Raw genomic sequence first — 20,525 nt, forward strand, 5'->3', positions numbered from 1 at the left:
GTCAACGCCGGTCAACGGGTCGGATTATGACCGGTCAAACTGGTCATTTGGACCATCCCCACACGCAGTGACGGTGCGTGGGGCCACTTCCGACTGCCTAAAAATCATGGAAAAATTCTTAAAAATTATTTTGAGCGATTCCGAGATACTTTCAAAGCTCGGTTCACAATTTTGAGCGGCGAAGAGCTCGATTTCAACGAATCGGAAACTTTGATCGCTTCACCTCCTCACGCGCCGCCGTCTACGGTGACCAAGGATGACACCGGCAGACTCGAAACAATGCAAGGAACACGATGGTGCGGGAGGTGTCGTAAACAGATGCTCGGATCGTCGTGAATCGATGAAAAACCAACTGAAATTGGGTTATTACCGACGATACTTCCGACTGAAATTAACGACGAACGGCGACGATTCATGACAAAAGGTTTAAGGGGTTTTGTTTTTCGGTTGACAACGAACACGATGGTACTTTCGGCTCGTCGATCGGAGGTCGGACGGCAAGTAGATCGGAGTTGAAAGAAGAGTTATTGGAGAATGGAAAACTGGAAAAATGAGAACCTCGAACGGGAGGGGTTTATAATTCAACATATAAAAAAGAGTTAAATCATGAGTTTAGCCACTGAATTTCATGTACTTCTTTAAAAGGTCTTCCAACTTTGAAATCTTACAATTTAATCTACCATTTCTTTCAAAATACCAATTAAATCCACCAATTTATAATTTCTTAAATTTAGTCCCTAAATTGGGGTGTTACAAAATAAGTAAATTATAAGAAATGTATAGTTCATTGTATGCATTAGCAAAACCAAAAATTATAGTATCCAGACCATTTGTGTGGAGGATAAAAATACAGTAAACAAAATCTAACCTGTCGGATTTAAACCAGCGACCTAAGTTACTATGACCGTACACACTACAGTCCGCTCTACAAGCTGAGCTAAGATCGGCTTGTGATTACATTTTGACAGTTAATTTTTATATACTAAACCCATTGACAATTTTCTCCACTTGCAGTTGTAATACTGTTGCGATAACGAAACAATGATTCAACTACTCTATTTGAGTGTGTCCCGATATTGTTGAGGAAAATTACATGTGAAAGCTAACGATAAGGTAATAAGGTCAGGCCTAAGAAAAAAAGGAGCAGAAATGGCTAAAGATAAGGGTTGTAAGTAATCGAGATACCCCCAACTACCCTGCAAAATTGACCAACACAATGCCAAGTGCAGAGCAAGAGGAAAAATGACCAACTCAATGCTACGAGCAGAGGAGGAGGAAAAATAATCATCCTGCACCAGCCGGGAATCGAACCCGGGTCTGTACCGTGGCAGGGTACTATTCTACCACTAGACCACTGGTGCTTTTTTTTGTTTGGTTGCGGTATATTATATTAATATTTGATTTATTGAAAACTTGTTGGAAGGCAACGCTGGTACTGGGAAGTTTAGGAACCAGGGGCAAATGGGCAATCATTCCATCCACAGGTCATAGTTTGCTTGCAAAGGAATACCAATGAAGTGAGTGGCAGTTGGATATGGACAACTTGATTTCTATGACAATGAGTTTTAACTCTAAAATCCCCACACCTTCATAAGGAGCTCAGTAGGAATATATTTCATTACACTGCCAATTCGTGGATTTATATTGTTTTTATGTGAACTATAATCATGTTTAAAGTATTTTGATATGCTAATAATTCGAATAAAAAATATCTTGAAGCATTTGTATATTCATATTTAAAGTTTAAAACTTTAACATACATATATACAATGACATGTCAAAATCAGTGCAAGTAAAAGAGGCGTCTCTGCTCTCACTTTAGAAATGATGCAGGGATCATCTACCTTCCACTCTGCCACTGTTCCATGACAGAGATATGGAAGACGAATGCAACAGCTGGATATCGTCGAATGTCGGGTGCGATGCGGAGCCGTAACTTTGAGAGTAATTAGCCCACATATCCCTGGACTTCACCTTTGACAGCAAATATGCTTCCATATCTTCTGTTTCCATTTCGAAAGGCTCATTATTCCCTTACAAGGCAATGACTACTTGCCTCATCGTTGGCCTGGAATCCGGATTCGGGTACAAGCACAACCACCCTAAACACAAAGCATTGAATGCGAGGGGTGGAGTTGTTAACTGAGACAAAGGGAAATTTACATAGAATATTTAGAAGCAAAATGGCTTTAAAGAAGTCAAAAGGAGACACGTACAAGTTAAAGAAGAATTACATTGCTGCTTTGTTTTTGATGCATTAATTTGGTTGAAAGTTTGCTTGACATTAGACTGTGAGGTCGGACATTGGATGTGTCCAACAATGAATATTCGATTGACTTTAAAGATTTTCATGTATTTAGAGAGTTCAAATGATCTGATAAGAAATACGAGAATCGGAGGAGTAAAACCAATCGTTTTAAACAAGTAATTAAAATTATTTTTAAGACCGAATATTAATTTTATAACTATTTTTCGGATGAGATACAAATATTTTTAAGAACTAAGAAGAATCTAACTTCGTTAGGTAAGGTTGGACTTTTCAGTACTGCACTGGCAACAGACAAAACTGGGAAATGGTCCTGTTAGATTTGGCTTGAAATTAAATTGGCAAGTTGGAAATTTCATCTTGGTTGGTGGCCAACTTATTGGAAAATTCATCTTGGTTGGTGGCCAACTTATTGGAAAATTCTTTGGTAGGTGACCAACTTATTTTTCATGTTTAATCCCTAAAATATTAGGTTATTCATAAGTTTAGTCCTTAAAACTCAACTATAAATAGGGCTAAGTATTTCATTAGAAATCATCCCAAAAACAAGTTCTCTCTTCCTCTTGTTTTCTTCATTCTCTCACTTTGGGAATTCTATAGAATTTCATTTGTTGTAATATTTGTTGATAGTGAAGTTATCATCCGGTGTAGTGCCCGAGGAGTAGACGACATTCTCGTCGAACCTCGTAAATTTGGTGTGTTCTCTCCTTTATTATTTTTTATTCAATTTTTCCATTGTGTTTAAATATTCAATAGTTTGACAGGTTTATCCGCTGTGCAACCTTTGGTGGTTTTGATCTTGACATTTTAGGTTAATTTTGAAACTACGTTCGTGTGGGAAATAACCATGTTTCCCTAACAATTGGCATCAGAGCTTCGGTTGAGGTTATCTTGGTGGTTCCGTTGCTGAAAAGATACAGTTCGTGATATTGAATATTGTTCGTCAGAATTAAAATGCCAAAATACGGATCAGTTGAGACATCAAGCTCTTCATCTGGACCAGTGAGGAGGGTGATGTCAAATGCAAATTTCTCGGTGGAGTTGTTCGATGAATCCGGTCATTTTGGCATGTGGCAAGGCGATGTGTTAGACGCTTTATTCCAACAAGGTCTAGACATCGCCATTGAGGAAGAAAAACCCGAATATATAGAGGAGAAAGAATGGGGAATAATCAATCGTTTGACGTGCAGCACGATTCGATCTTGTCTTTCCAGGGAGCAGAAGTGTGGCTACAAGAACAAGACTTCTACAAGTAAGATGTGGAAAGCATTGGAGGAAAAGTTCCTAAAGAAAAGCTCTCAGAATCGTCTCCACATGAAGAAAAGATTGTTCAGATTTGATTATCAACTAGGCACCAGTATGAATGAACACATCACTGCGTTCAATGAGCTAGTGACAGACTTATTGTGTAACACCCCCCCAACCCGTATCCGACCCTGATACGAGTCCGAAGTGTCACATTGACTTTTCAAACCTTGACTCTTAAGAAAAATCCCGGGAAATTTAAAACTTTATTTAAAACAAAATACAGACTTTATCAGAGTGCTCGTACTTAATGACTTATTACATGCCAACACTTTATACATAAACAAAAACATACTTTATCAAATATTTCTGATCTGATCTTTTGGTAAGGAAAACTGACCTGTCTTGCTCCGCATCACTCCTTACTCTTCTCGAAACCTACGTGTGAAACAATCACACGCTAAGTCGAAGACTTAGTGAGGCATAACCACTTATAATGCACTTTAAAACATATATTGATACATGCATGTTATGTTCTATCATGTTATAGCAATTCCAGGCATTTTTCATATCGTATAGAATCATATCAGATTAATCGCAGTAAATTCATACATACACATAATTCATCATTCACATGTTATCATATAATCACATACTTTTTCAATCAAACACTATACACACAACATCATATAATTTCTATAGCATTTATCATACCACTAACTTATATTTGTTCATATCTCTGGATTAACCCATGTATATATGTGAGAACTATCGATATGTGAGTCTATAGAGGTTGTGCACTATGCTGTCACCACAGCTCGTATAAATGCACCGAAGTGCCCCGTAGAATTGCACCGAAGTGCCCGTAGAATTGCACCGTAGTGCCCGTAGAATGATGTCCATAAGGACCACGTAGAATTCCTTAAGAATCATATACATATACTATGGATCAAGTATGTGTCTTTCAAGACTTCACACAGGTTCCAAAGGATATACATATGTCCTAAAGAACCGAATAAACCCTCGACTCTTGGCATGCCAACTATACCCCTAGCTCTCATGACACATAACATGGGCGTTATCATTTATTTCATTTCAAATATACACATAAACTTGTAATTCACTTTCACATATCACGTATCACATAGCTTCTTTTCATATGATCACATAGTCACGTAGTTCACTTACCCGTAGATCATTTCCATATAATTCACATGTCACATATGTCATGTTTTCATATAATTTCTATCATTTCTCACCCAATCACCTTTATTCATATAAACATACTTATCATATCTTGTTCACATAAGATCATATACTTCATATAATATATCGAAACACCTAGAACACTTTCACGTAGCTTATAGTCATAAGTTTTGTCTCGTATCATATACTTGTTTTCACATATATATTTCCTATCAATTCTTATACCATCACATAATTCCTTTAACATACATAACATATCATGTAACATTATAATAGAAATACTTATAAGTCATATCACTTAAAGCACATATACTTATAGTCACATTGCTTATATCTTAATCGTATGCCTTCTCTTAAACATATATATTCACATGTTCAGGTAATTCACCATTTCATCACATAATTGGGTATTCATATAACTCATTTCATTTCATTTCATATCTATCTATATATATATCCTCAAGATTATCCTAATACAAATCATATAGCACTCTTATATTTCGTATTCATCTAGGGCAGACTTATAAACATATCTCACTTCTATTATTTCTATATATAATCTAATATGTTACTTAATTCAATTTCTTATAGCTCTTATAATCTTCTCATATAACTTCACAAATTTCTATCATTCAACCCATGTGTTATAGTTTTATTTAAACCTATGAATCTTTCCCATCTAGCTTATCTTATACGTTCATCTTATCATTTATGTTCAAATCCCTTAGTTGGTGTACTATTTTCACTTCATCCTATAGATCAATATTATCCAGTTTATTTCACTTATCATATAAAAATATAATTATATTTTACTATGATCACATAGTTTATATCTCATACTTTGCTTTCCCATGTTCACCTATATCATGTCATATGGCTCATATCTTTCTCATGCAGTCACATAGTTCAGTTTCACATATGTATATATATACCTTATATAGCACATACTTCTCATAACATTACATTCAAAAGCATGTCAACACATATATTCATGCATACATACAATTCATGTCATTCATATACGTATAATCATATATTCATGCATTCTAACATAGGAAATAGACTTGTCGCAAGTCTTGTTTCCATTTAGCACCATAAACTAACTAATATGCACTCACCTGGCCTCACTAGCCAAATCCAATCTCTTATCTTCCCTTGATCGATCTTACTTGCTAAACGTTCCGGAATTGCTTTATGCGTAGAATCTACATAAATGTACATTTCGAGACCATCATTAGATACCTACACCTTGTAATTGGATACTATCAATTTAAACGAACTTATTAAATCCATATCCCCAATTTTCCTTTAGGGGGAATCGGTTCCCCCCCATGGGGGTATCGGTTCCCCTATGACATACTGGAAATTCTTGTTCGTTTGAAGGGGTATCGGTTCCCCTTGAATGGGTACCGATTCCCCTTGCCCAGAAATCATATTTTCAACCCGAAAATTACTTCATTTCCTCTCAAACACTTCATATATCATCCCCTTTTCATCCTTAACTATAGTACACATACTTAAACCAATCTATATTCATTTATTTCATCTTAAACCTCAAAATTCTATCTTCCATATAAGATTCAAAAATCATACCAAATTTCCAATGTGTTCTAATTCCAATTCTAACACTTCCTACCTCTTAATTTAATCCTTGACAAGTCAAATTCAACTTCACAATCTATTAACTCCTTCCATATCAAAAATTCACTTAAAAACTCATTTTTCTTAATTTCTCATAACTTGTTAATCTTTGAGGTTTAAGCCCCTAAAGCTTTCCTTAATCTTTCTTAATATCCCAAGAATCAAAACAAGCTTTAAAACGAAAGAATTAACCAACTAAAGACTCACTTACCTTATACCAAGCTTCACGGTGGAGAGGAGGAAGAAGAAGACTGAAGAATGCTCTGGACTCTTCTTCATACGTGCTTATTACCCTTAAAAAAATTATAAAAAATCTTTCTGGTCAAATGACCATAATACCCTTAATTTCCTTTAATAATTACCAAATAACCTTCAATATATATTCAAATAATCATTGAATTCTTTCATTCTTCTACTTTAGTCACCAAATTCTGAAACTTTACAATTTGGTCACTAACCCGGTATTGCGGATGTTACAAATCTCCCCTCCTTTTAAAAAAAATTCGTCCTCGAATTTTTCACTAAACAACTTAGTAAGAACATATCTTCTAATGTTCTTATGTTACTTCTTTTACTTAATCCTTCTTTCTCTTAGTTCTTCAACTACCTTTTTCCTTTATACATCCTTATCATGTTACTTATCATATAACCAATAGCATCAGTTCTTATCACTCAAAATCCTTAATCAATCAAATTTTTTATCAATCTTTAATTACCTTATAACCATACTAAACTTGTATTTCGTCATCATTTGACCAAAACTCAACTTTAAATCTTCTTCAATGTGATTAAATATATACTTTAAGGAGTCAAACAATATTTTCACATCACCTTGCACACTGGTCTTATTTCCATATCAAAAATTGTCCTCTGTACTTCCATATTTATCGTATATGATCCTTTAAATCAATCCCTTTCATTTCTTTATTCCTTATTCCTTATTCCTTATACATTAATCATATATTTCCTTTCATGTTCACATACTCTTGTCTTATTACTTATACTCATCTTTATGTACCAATCTTCATTGCATCCTCATTACTTTAATAACCCATTTCTTATACATAACTTCATTCTTTATCATTCTTATACTTGTATTTTTCTTCCTGAAGATTCCATGCAAACACTTATCTCAGTTTCTACATCATAGCTATCTGCTCAGAATATACAACCATATTCAAATTCACATCATAATCAATTAACTCAACTTTATCTTTTCCTTCAATCCTATTATTCTATCCCTTTTACTCTGACAGCTAGTCAATAATATATGTTCAATCTAGGGTACAAACCCTAATCAACCAAACACATACATCCTGTCAAATCGAAATTATCTTAAAAATTCACTTACTCAACTTATCAATTTCACCTCTATTCTCATACATCCTGAAATTTCTTTTGCTCAAACTCAACATTCGGACTTCCCGTGTCTTATAATCTGATCATCGATATACACATTCTCAAACTCTTCTTATCAATCCTCAGCTTTATTTAAAGATACCAATTCTTACTTCCTTTTCCTTTACTATACCTCATTATTATGATCCAAATATGCAACTGTATCCAGATCCATTGCAGATCTGGTTATCATATCCTGACAATATTTTATATCTTATAATTCCAGTACATTTCCATCGCATATTCTTGTTAGCTAACGCTAACTTTTCCGTCTTAACTGCAAATCCTTATCATATAAACGCTCTGGCTTATACACAATGTTATTCCTTCATTTCGAACTCATAAGCTCTGACATATACATCTTATACACTTGTCACTGATGCACTTATCCTTGAGTTCTTCTATACGTAATCATCACGTCATTAGATCTTTTTAACATTCTTATGGTGACACCCGTTCACCATATTCTATCTTATTCACATAATAGCAAAACTACTCTACATCATTTTTCCGATTCCAAACGATGAAAATTTTCTATCATTATTCAGATATGATTTCAGCTTTCTGAAATCAACTTTTGATCTTACTAGGCATTTCCTGAGGTGTCCGCTCTTCATCCTGCCTGGCCAGGGCAAGTGAATAGCTATCACAATCAGGAATATCACCTTTCACTTACTTCGAAATTATCACGATCGGATTTCTACTGTGTTAAACTATTCTTATTTTATTAGCAAGACAACGTATTCCTTACACTATCAGATCAGAAATTTTTCAATCTATGTTGGCATGTACACCTTTTATGACCTTTTGGACTTCGGTTTATGCCGAGAATCGGCTAAACCATAGCTCTGATACCATTAAATGTAACACCCCCCCAACCCGTATCCGACCCTGATACGAGTCCGAAGTGTCACATTGACTTTTCAAACCTTGACTCTTAAGAAAAATCCCGGGAAATTTAAAACTTTATTTAAAACAAAATACAGACTTTATCAGAGTGCTCGTACTTAATGACTTATTACATGCCAACACTTTATACATAAACAAAAACATACTTTATCAAATATTTCTGATCTGATCTTTTGGTAAGGAAAACTGACCTGTCTTGCTCCGCATCACTCCTTACTCTTCTCGAAACCTACGTGTGAAACAATCACACGCTAAGTCGAAGACTTAGTGAGGCATAACCACTTATAATGCACTTTAAAACATATATTGATACATGCATGTTATGTTCTATCATGTTATAGCAATTCCAGGCATTTTTCATATCGTATAGAATCATATCAGATTAATCGCAGTAAATTCATACATACACATAATTCATCATTCACATGTTATCATATAATCACATACTTTTTCAATCAAACACTATACACACAACATCATATAATTTCTATAGCATTTATCATACCACTAACTTATATTTGTTCATATCTCTGGATTAACCCATGTATATATGTGAGAACTATCGATATGTGAGTCTATAGAGGTTGTGCACTATGCTGTCACCACAGCTCGTATAAATGCACCGAAGTGCCCCGTAGAATTGCACCGAAGTGCCCGTAGAATTGCACCGTAGTGCCCGTAGAATGATGTCCATAAGGACCACGTAGAATTCCTTAAGAATCATATACATATACTATGGATCAAGTATGTGTCTTTCAAGACTTCACACAGGTTCCAAAGGATATACATATGTCCTAAAGAACCGAATAAACCCTCGACTCTTGGCATGCCAACTATACCCCTAGCTCTCATGACACATAACATGGGCGTTATCATTTATTTCATTTCAAATATACACATAAACTTGTAATTCACTTTCACATATCACGTATCACATAGCTTCTTTTCATATGATCACATAGTCACGTAGTTCACTTACCCGTAGATCATTTCCATATAATTCACATGTCACATATGTCATGTTTTCATATAATTTCTATCATTTCTCACCCAATCACCTTTATTCATATAAACATACTTATCATATCTTGTTCACATAAGATCATATACTTCATATAATATATCGAAACACCTAGAACACTTTCACGTAGCTTATAGTCATAAGTTTTGTCTCGTATCATATACTTGTTTTCACATATATTTCCTATCAATTCTTATACCATCACATAATTCCTTTAACATACATAACATATCATGTAACATTATAATAGAAATACTTATAAGTCATATCACTTAAAGCACATATACTTATAGTCACATTGCTTATATCTAATCGTATGCCTTCTCTTAAACATATATTCACATGTTCAGGTAATTCACCATTTCATCACATAATTGGGTATTCATATAACTCATTTCATTTCATTTCATATCTATCTATATATATATCCTCAAGATTATCCTAATACAAATCATATAGCACTCTTATATTTCGTATTCATCTAGGGCAGACTTATAAACATATCTCACTTCTATTATTTATATATAATCTAATCTGTTACTTAATTCAATTTCTTATAGCTCTTATAATCTTTTCATATAACTTCACAAATTTCTATCATTCAACCCATGTGTTATAGTTTTATTTAAACCTATGAATCTTTCCCATCTAGCTTATCTTATACGTTCATCTTATCATTTATGTTCAAATCCCTTAGTTGGTGTACTATTTTCACTTCATCCTATAGATCAATATTATCCAGTTTATTTCACTTATCATATAAAAATATAATTATATTTTACTATGATCACATAGTTTATATCTCATACTTTGCTTTCCCATGTTCACCTATATCATGTCATATGGCTCATATCTTTCTCATGCAGTCACATAGTTCAGTTTCACATATGTATATATATACCTTATATAGCACATACTTCTCATAACATTACATTCAAAAGCATGTCAACACATATATTCATGCATACATACAATTCATGTCATTCATATACGTATAATCATATATTCATGCATTCTAACATAGGAAATAGACTTGTCGCAAGTCTTGTTTCCATTTAGCACCATAAACTAACTAATATGCACTCACCTGGCCTCACTAGCCAAATCCAATCTCTTATCTTTCCCTTGATCGATCTTACTTGCTAAACGTTCCGGAATTGCTTTATGCGTAGAATCTACATAAATGTACATTTCGAGACCATCATTAGATACCTACACCTTGTAATTGGATACTATCAATTTAAACGAACTTATTAAATCCATATCCCCAATTTTCCTTTAGGGGGAATCGGTTCCCCCCATGGGGGTATCGGTTCCCCTATGACATACTGGAAATTCTTGTTCGTTTGAAGGGGTATCGGTTCCCCTTGAATGGGTACCGATTCCCCTTGCCCAGAAATCATATTTTCAACCCGAAATTACTTCATTTCCTCTCAAACACTTCATATATCATCCCCTTTTCATCCTTAACTCTAGTACACATACTTAAACCAATCTATATTCATTTATTTCATCTTAAACCTCAAAATTCTATCTTCCATATAAGATTCAAAAATCATACCAAATTTCCAATGTGTTCTAATTCCAATTCTAACACTTCCTACCTCTTAATTTAATCCTTGACAAGTCAAATTCAACTTCACAATCTATTAACTCCTTCCATATCAAAAATTCACTTAAAAACTCATTTTTCTTAATTTCTCATAACTTGTTAATCTTTGAGGTTTAAGCCCCCTAAAGCTTTCCTTAATCTTTCTTAATATCCCAAGAATCAAAACAAGCTTTAAAACGAAAGAATTAACCAACTAAAGACTCACTTACCTTATACCAAGCTTCACGGTGGAGAGGAGGAAGAAGAAGACTGAAGAATGCTCTGGACTCTTCTTCATACGTGCTTATTACCCTTAAAAAAATTATAAAAAATCTTTCTGGTCAAATGACCATAATACCCTTAATTTCCTTTAATAATTACCAAATAACCTTCAATATATATTCAAATAATCATTGAATTCTTTCATTCTTCTACTTTAGTCACCAAATTCTGAAACTTTACAATTTGGTCACTAACCCGGTATTGCGGATGTTACATATTGGGCATGGATGAAACCTTTAAAGATGAAGATTTGGCCTTGATGTTGTTGTCATCTCTTCCAGATGAATTTGAGCACCTTGAGACAACATTACTACATGGTAAGGATAATGTTACCCTTAAAGATGTAACTGCTGCTTTGTATAGTTATGAGCTCAGAAAGAAAACCAAGAAGGAGAGCAAGTACGAAGCAGCAGAGGCCATGGTGGCAAGAGGTCGCTCGAAAAGTCAAAAGCCAAAGTGAAGAGGGATATCAAAGTCGAAGTCCAGACTGGGAAAAGATGAATGTGCCTTTTGTCATGAGAAAGGCCATTGGAAGAAAGATTGTCCGAAGCTGAAGAAGAAATGAAAAGCTGCTCCAGATGCATGTGTTGCAGAGCATGATTCAAATGACTCTGACATATCATTGGTTGCTTCATCATCAACATTCCATTCAGATGAATGGATATTAGATTCGGGTTGCACTTATCATATGTCTCCTAATCGGGAGTGGTTCTCCGATTTAGTATAACTAAATGCAGGATATATGGGCAATGACAATGCCTGTAAAACTGTTGGGATATGTTCAATTCGATTGAAGAATCAAGATGGATCAACCAGAGTTCTGACTGATGTCCGATACATGCCCAGATTGAAGAAAAATCTCATCTCGTTGGGAGCCTTCGAATCCAAAGGCTCAGTAGTCACTATGAGAGATGGAGTTTTAAAAGTCACGTATGGCGCACTTGTGATGATGAAGGGAATCAGGAAAAATAATTTGTATTACTATCAAGGTAGTACAATTATTGGAGCAGTTGCAGCAGCTTCCGGAGGTGATGATTTGGACGCAACCCAGTTGTGGCATATGCAGTTGGGACATGCTGGAGAGAAATCCTTGCAAATTCTAGCAAAGAAATGATTGTTGAAAGGTGCAAAGGCTTGCAAATTGAACTTTTGCGAGCATTTTGTTATGGGAAAGCAGAAAAGAGTGAAGTTTAACACCACTATACATAATACAAAAAGTATTATGGATTATATTCACTCAAATGTATGGGGTCCTTCAAAGACATCATCTTTGGGAGGAAACCATTATTTTGTAACTTTTGTAGATGACTTTTCCAGAAGGGTTTGGGTGTATCCGATGAAGTCTAAAGATGAAGTGCTTCGAATTTTCCTAAAATGGAAAAATATGATCGAGAACCAGACTGGTAGAAATATCAAATGTCTTAGGACGGACAATAGAGGGGAATATAAAAGTGACCCATTCTTTGACGTTTGTCATGAGTATGGTATTGTTCAACACTTCATTGTTAGAAAAACACCACAACAGAATGGGGTGGCAGAGCGTATGAATCAAACATTATTGGAGAAAGTTCGATGTATGTTGTCTAATGTTGGGTTAAGAAATGCATTTTGGGCTGAGGTTGTGACATATGCTGACCATCTCATCAATCGTCTGCCGTCATCAGCGTTTGGAGTAAAAACACCATTGGAGGTATGGTCTGGAAAACCTGCTACTGATTATGATTCCTTACATGTATTTGGATCCACTGCTTATTATCATGTGAAGGAATCCAAGCTTGATCCGAGAGCAAAGAAGACAAGTAGTAGATAATTTGTAGGAGTAGCAGAGATGTTACCGTTGATGAATATGTCCTAGTAAAGAAGGTAACAAATGAAGTTGTCCAGACAAGTAGTTCTCCGCAGAAGGTGGAACATACTCCAAAACAGGTAGAGTTTTAGAAGACGATGATCCCAGAAGTTGATGCAGCTGATTCTTCAACTCCAATAGAAGAATCAGAAGATGAAGAGGTTCAAACCCAAGAACAATTGGAGACACCAGAACCCCTTGCAGTTACAAGGCCAATGAGAGAAATTCGTAGACTTACTCAATTTGTTGATATAGTGGCCTATGCTCTTCCAGTTATTGATGATGATATCCCTATCACTTACCAAGAAGCAATACAAAGCTTGGAAAGTGATAAGTGGAAAAGTACCATGGATAAAGAAATGTAATCTCTCCAAAAGAACAATACTTGGAAACTGGCACAATTACCGAAAGGTAAAAGAGAAATTGGATGCAAGTGGGTATTTGCAAAGAAAGATGGATCTCATAACAAGAAAGATGTTCGCTACAAGGCACGGTTAGTAGCTAAAGGCTACGCTCAAAAGGAAGGAATCGATTACAATGAAATATTTTTCCCTGTTGTGAAACACTCCTCCATTAGAATATTGTTGGCCTTGGTAGCACAGGTGAATTTGGAGCTAGCTCAACTTGATGTAAAGACGACTTTCTTGCACGATGATTTAGAAGAGGAGATCTATATGACTCAGCTAGAAGGATACAAAGATGGTGTTTGTGAGAAATGGGTTTGTAAGCTGAACAAATCACTATATGGATTGAAGCAATCTCCGAGGCAGCGGTATAAGAGATTTGATAGCTTTATGAGGTGGCAAAAGTACACTAGAAGCAAATATGATCATTGTGTGTATTTGCAAAAGCTCAAAGATGGATATTTCATTTATATTCTCTTGTACGTTGACGATATGTTGATCGCTTCGAAGAGTCAAAATGAGATAGACAAATTAAACGCTCAGTTGAATCAAGAATTTGAGATGAAAGATCTAGGTGAGGCCAACAAGATTCTTGGTATGAAGATAAACAGAGATAGACAGAGAGGGAAGCTTTGTTTAACACAGAAGCAATATATGAGAAAAGTATTACAATGTTTTGGCATGAATGAAAATACCAAACATGTAAGTATCCCACTGACTTCTCATTTGAAACTTAGTTCTCAATTATCTCCTAAAACTAACGAAGAACGAGAGTATATGGAAATAGTTCCATATGCTAATGCAGTTGGGAGCTTGATGTATGCAATGGTGTGTACGCGTCCTGACATTTCACAAGCAGTTGGAGTTGTGAGCAGGTACATGCATGATCCTGGAGAAGGACATTGGCAAGTTGTGAAATGGATTCTACGGTATCTCCAACAAACCGTGGATGTTGGTTTAGTTTTTGAACAAGATGAAGCACTTGGTCAGTGTGTGGTTGGATATGTTGATTCCGACTATGTTGGTGATTTGGATAAGCGTCGATCAACTACTGAGTAAGTTGGAAGTCTACATTGCAATCTATGTGGCCTTGTCTACTACAGAGGAAGAATACATGGCAGTTTCAGAGGCTGTAAAGGAAACAATTTGGCTTAACGGGCTGATGGAAGACTTGAGAGTTGTTCAAAGTCACATTAGTCTCTATTGTGATAGTCAGAGCGTTATTCACTTAGCGAAAAATAAATTCTACCATTCAAGGACTAAGCATATCGACGTGAGGTATCACTTTGTGCGGGAGATCTTTGAAGAAGGAAATATTCCACTTCAAAAAATTGCGACATCAGAAAATCCTGCAGATATGATGACCAAGGTGGTAACAGTAATCAAGTTCAATCATTGTTTGAACTTGATTAACATCCTAAAAGTATGAACACCTTCGGGTGTGTGACGTTTGTGAGCGCGATTAGAGGCACTACAAATTTGGGGAGTTGAAGAAGTTGAGTATGCTTGGTAATTTCAAGCCAATGTGAAGATTTGGCTTTAAATTAAGTTGACAAGTTGGAAATTTCATCTTGGTTGGTGGCCAGCTTATTGGAAAATTATTTGGTAGGTGACCAACTTATTTTTCATGTTTAATCCCTAAAATATTAGGTTATTTATAAGTTTAGTACTTAAAACTACTATAAATAGGGCTAAATATTTCATTAGAAATCATCCCAAAAACAAGTTCTCTTCTTCTTGTTTTCTTCATTCTTTCACTTTGGGAATTCTAAAGAATTCCATTTGTTGTAATATTTGTTGATAGTGAAGTTATCATCCGATGTGGTGCCCGAGGAGTAGACGACATTCTCGTCGAACATCGTAAATTTGGTGAGTTATCTCCTTTATTGTTTTTTATTCGATTTTTTCATTGTGTTTCAATATTCAATAATTTGAGAGGTTTATCCGCTGTACAATCTTTAGTGATTTTGATCTTGATATTTTAAGTCAATTTTAAAACTATATTACTGTGGGAAATAACCTTGTTTCCCAACAGGTCCCAATGACTATCCAATTTAAACTCTGGATTGAAACCAAACGTATCTGATGTTGACACTACGACAATGGGGAAGTCTCACTGCCACTGCACACTGCCCATTGTAACCCATTTTTCCTTGCTTTTCTCTCTCACTTCCGGATAGAATCTCATCACTCCAATGCAAAATTCCAGATAAAAATCAGTGTTTGCCGTTGAAAACTGCAAGTTCTTTGAAAAGACATACATTTTAGTCTAAAGGGTCGTTGAATTTTGCTTCCAACGACAGAAAACAAAAACATATGGATTTCATGGGAAGATATGGGAAGAAGCGATGCATGAGTCTATTTTGGAGAGTTAAAGCAGCTTTGAAGAAAGCAATGAAGAGTCAAAGCAAGCAACGGTTCAAGTCACAGTATTATCCTTCCAGTTATGCTCTGAATTTCGACGACGGTCTTGGTTGCCGTTCGGGTTTAGCAGCAAACACGACGGAAGTTGTTCGGTTTCGGGATCGTTCGTAGTGTAAGAATATCATGTGGGTTTATGTTGTTTGGGTTAAATCTTGAATCAATGTTTTGTTTTTAATGTTATTTCTTTGTTCGTTGTGTCATTTAAATTCGGAAGAGTTGGAGCAGTTTTGGAAAGAAAATTTGCTCTTTTGTGCAATGAATTGAATTTCCATTTATGTTTTCTGGGCATGTTTTAAGGCCTCCAGTCTTTCAACTTCATTTTGTGTTGATTATTTCACATGTTTGATCTTTATTTATTTGATTAAATTCAGAAATGTTAAACTCTTATTTAAATATATTTAAAAATAAAAATATTTAAAAATGTTAAATTTTTACTCTATCATTAATGAACTCGGCAAAATTACCCATATAATATGGTGGGAAAAAAAAGAATTGGTTCTGTCTAAAGGCGTATGAGAAATTATTTTTAAAACTGGAGTGAAATGAACAATGAAATGAACAGTGAAAAAGAGAAGACGGTCGAATCACCTGGCTCATGAAGTTGAATAAAAGATTCAGTGTCTTCCTCATGCTTCCCATGGCTGGTGCCCATACTTTCCCAGGTCCTGTAGAAGATGCCTGTTGTTTCATGCGTCTTTCCCAGGTCATACAGAAGACGTTGAGTGCATCATCTTTCCCAGGTCATACAGAAGACGTTGACTTCATCATGCGTCTTTCTTATGTTACTATTCAAAATACCATATTTAAGAAAATAATCTTAAGGATACAACATATGAAGAATTCTTTTTTTCACTGCCCTATTTGATCGATTTTGCCGATGGACTCAAAATTTCTAATAAAACAAGGAGTGAAACATAAGAAGGGGGTGGATGATTTGCTTCGCGACGTCTTGCAAGAGTTGGATGATTTAGAACTGTTCTGGATGAGGCCGAAAGCATTACATTATTCTATTACATTCTCTTCTACTTTGTTAAACATGTAATCTTTATCAGGAATATGCAGTTGCAGGGACTGTCAAACAGAACTATGTGAATATGCTTTTGCGTCTTCGACCCTTCATGGAAATCGTCAAGTGAGACTGCAAAGAAGCTGCCTTTCTTCTAAGTTGTTTAACATCTTTATAACTCTCTGGCATCTGCAATGTATGTAGTTATTTCAGCTTGTTCCTTTAGTTGGATTCCATCCACTTTAAGAACTGCTTCTCCTTTTATACTATTTCGTTGACTTATAATTCCCTAGGCTCGTTTCTGTCTATTTTCAAAGGATTTGCTTGATCAAATAAGGATAATTCAATTAGGATTTTAGATGAAATACTTGTTTGGGTATATTTAGATGGTTCAATTTTTACACTATATATATAGCTACATTGTCAATTCACAACCTTAACCCTGCAGTGTTTAAGCTTGCAACCCCAGGTCCGGTGCGGGATCAACAAACTGAATCTCCCACTCTTTCAACACCAAACACGGTGCATCGCACCTTAGCCTCAGGATTGACAGACTGAATCTCCCACCGTAGCCTTTGATACAGTCATCATTGACAAACACCAAACAAATCAATCCTACAACATGGTCTGTTTCATTATTTCCTCCTTTTTCAAAAGATAATAAATTAAACCCTACTCAGATCTTTTTGTTACATCTATCATTCAACCAAGATAATACATCACTACGAACAACCTCAATGTTCTCATCAGGTTCACCGAACAACAACGAGTGCCACATCCCTTCATAGATCTTAAACGTCTTGTCTTGACTCGATGCTTCCTCGTACAACGTCCGACTCACTTCCGGATCAGTAACAACATTCTGCACTGCCATGGACAACTAAGAACGGGATACTTACATGGCTCAGTATTTGACTCAACAACTCGGTCACCCTCAAGAGCTCAACAACGATTCCCAGTCTCGGTTTCCCTCTATACCTGAATGGATTAATGTTCCCAACAATCTTCTTTTCTTCTACTTTGATCGACTTGTGCAAGAGATCTTCAGTTGGTACAATGGCTAAAGTGGGCAAGAAATTGGAGATAAAAGTGAGAGCTTGAGGAATTGGCCATCTGGGTGTAACCTTGTCCGAGATTTTAACCATGGGTGCAACCAAAACAACACCTTTAAATCCCCCATCGGATCAGCAAAATGAACCAGCAAAGCAATGGCACCCCCATGGATTCGCCATATAAAAAACAAGGTAACCCATCAAAGTTCGTATCTTGCTTGATGAGATTGAAGGAGAGGCAATCTTGGACAACTAAATCAACATTTGGGACATAACATCTTAAACCTTGAGATCTGCCATGGCCTTCAATGTCAAGGGCAAAGCAAGAGAACCCTTTCTGAGCAAGGAAGATCGAAGTGGACTGGAAAGTCCAACTTACGTCATTGCCATACCCATGGATCCCAAAGATGATGCCACGTGGAGGGCCGTCGGACAGGGGAAGCCATGGTCTTGTGAAGAGGGAGAGGCCACTTGGTGAACTGTAAAACGATTTCGTTCTTTGCTGCTTGTAGTACTCTTACTCTGAGATATTTCCCCAGTAAAACCAACTACAAACTCTGCACCAATCGTAGCAGAGTCCCCCATCCATCTCTTTCCTCTCTCTCTTCCTCCCCAAATAGGATGGTAAACGGGTACAGTTTCGTGGATTCTGCACTGCATCCGTTCTAATTGGGGCGGGAATGGGTATAATTTTAGCGGGTAGTGGGCAGGTGTGGATTTAGAAAGTGGTACCCGTCGCGGGTGGTGGGCGGGTAATGGGTTTGAGACATTACCCGCCCCCGCATCCGCCCGCCCCGCATCCGCTCGCCCCACATCCGCCCGCCCAGCTAAATATCCATTAACTTTTGGACCATTATGAATTTAGGTGTAATTTTAGAGACTAATTTATAAATTATAATATTGTATAAGATATAACATGTAATTTATCCAACTCTCCAACAAAATAACAAAGGATATTTTGGGTATTCCTGTCTCCACTCTCCCATCAAAATCTGCATTCAGTATAGGTGGAAGAGTAATTGGTCCTTATCGTAGTCGACTACTTCCGGAGACGATTGAAGCATTAATGTATGCTCAAAATTAACATTGGGCCGATATTAAAGGTAATATTATTATTTAGTTTATATTAGTTGTCAAATTGTGCTTAATTATCTTATTAAAGTTTAGTTACTAACTTATATTAGTTTTATTTTCTATTATATATGTAGGTAGTAGTGAATTTAAATTGGAGCGCTCTCAATTGGAGGAAATAGAGAATGATGATTGTAATACTGGAGTATTATATATCACAAATATTGCCTGAAATTTTAGAATATTGTGTCAAAGAACAAAAACATTATGTGTTTGTCATTTATGTTTCTAGACTTTAATTATGTCATTTATTATGATGTTTTATGTATTTTAAGATCTATATTAACACTTAACTTAGATAATCCTTGGATTATTTTATTATGTTTCTTAATGGACATGTTTTTTTATATTTGTTGCTTATGTATAACTTAAGTTTGCTGTCAGGCGGGTCTAGACGGGTACGTCGCTAGTGGGTAGTGGGGATGGATTTGAGAATGTACCCGCGTGGACGGGTGTGGATTTGAAAATTTCTACCCATCATGGGTGGTGGGCGGGTGGTGGATTGAAAAATATTAGGTAGGTATGGAGATGGGGAGGGGGTATCCGCACCCGACCCGCCCGTTTGCCATCCCTATCCCCAAATATGATTGAACAAGAAGAAAATCTTCATTATTCGGATTCAGTGAAGATTTTGCTATTCTATTGGGCTGTACTACTAGTAGTAGCTGAGTTGGGTTGTTAAGTTGGGCTACAAGAGGGAGAGGGCTTTTGAATCTATTTACATCTGGGATGAGCATTTCACTCGGACCCAACAACTTTTGATTCATTTTGATCCAATTGGTCGATTTTTTCATTTTGATAATTTATGTTTAATTTATGTCAGGTTAAATTTTTTAAAGGTGGGATTGGGTCAGATTCAAATTTAGACGAAAATAATTATACCTGACTCTAAAAAACGGGTCAACTAGTGAAGTGGGGGGGGGGGGGAATTTGAAATGATCGTTCACCGGAGTTTATTTTCTCTTTCTACAGTGCACTGGAGAAGACAGTCGAAATGGTGTCTTCCAAAAAGACTGCTTCCAGCACCAACATCTTCTGCATGTATGAAATTTAAAAGATGTCTTATCATCCGCCTATCTTTCTAAAAGATATTACATCGTTCG

At 36.0% G+C, this 20,525-nt stretch overlaps 1 non-coding gene and 1 pseudogene across 1 annotated transcript; both read right to left on the minus strand.

Moving 5' to 3' along the window:
* Positions 1-1,290: 1,290 nt before the first annotated feature.
* On the minus strand, positions 1,291-1,361 carry TRNAG-GCC. Its single transcript has one exon. It is a non-coding gene; the product is annotated as a tRNA-Gly (tRNA).
* Positions 1,362-17,900: 16,539 nt separating this feature from the next.
* Positions 17,901-18,951, minus strand: LOC120217375 (annotated as a pseudogene).
* Between the last annotated feature and the right edge of the window lie 1,574 nt (positions 18,952-20,525).

The sequence above is a fragment of the Hibiscus syriacus genome, unplaced genomic scaffold (genome assembly GCF_006381635.1).
Source record: "Hibiscus syriacus cultivar Baekdansim isolate YM2019G1 unplaced genomic scaffold, ASM638163v2 tig00110187_pilon, whole genome shotgun sequence".
In the NCBI taxonomy this organism is placed as follows: Eukaryota; Viridiplantae; Streptophyta; class Magnoliopsida; order Malvales; family Malvaceae; genus Hibiscus; species Hibiscus syriacus.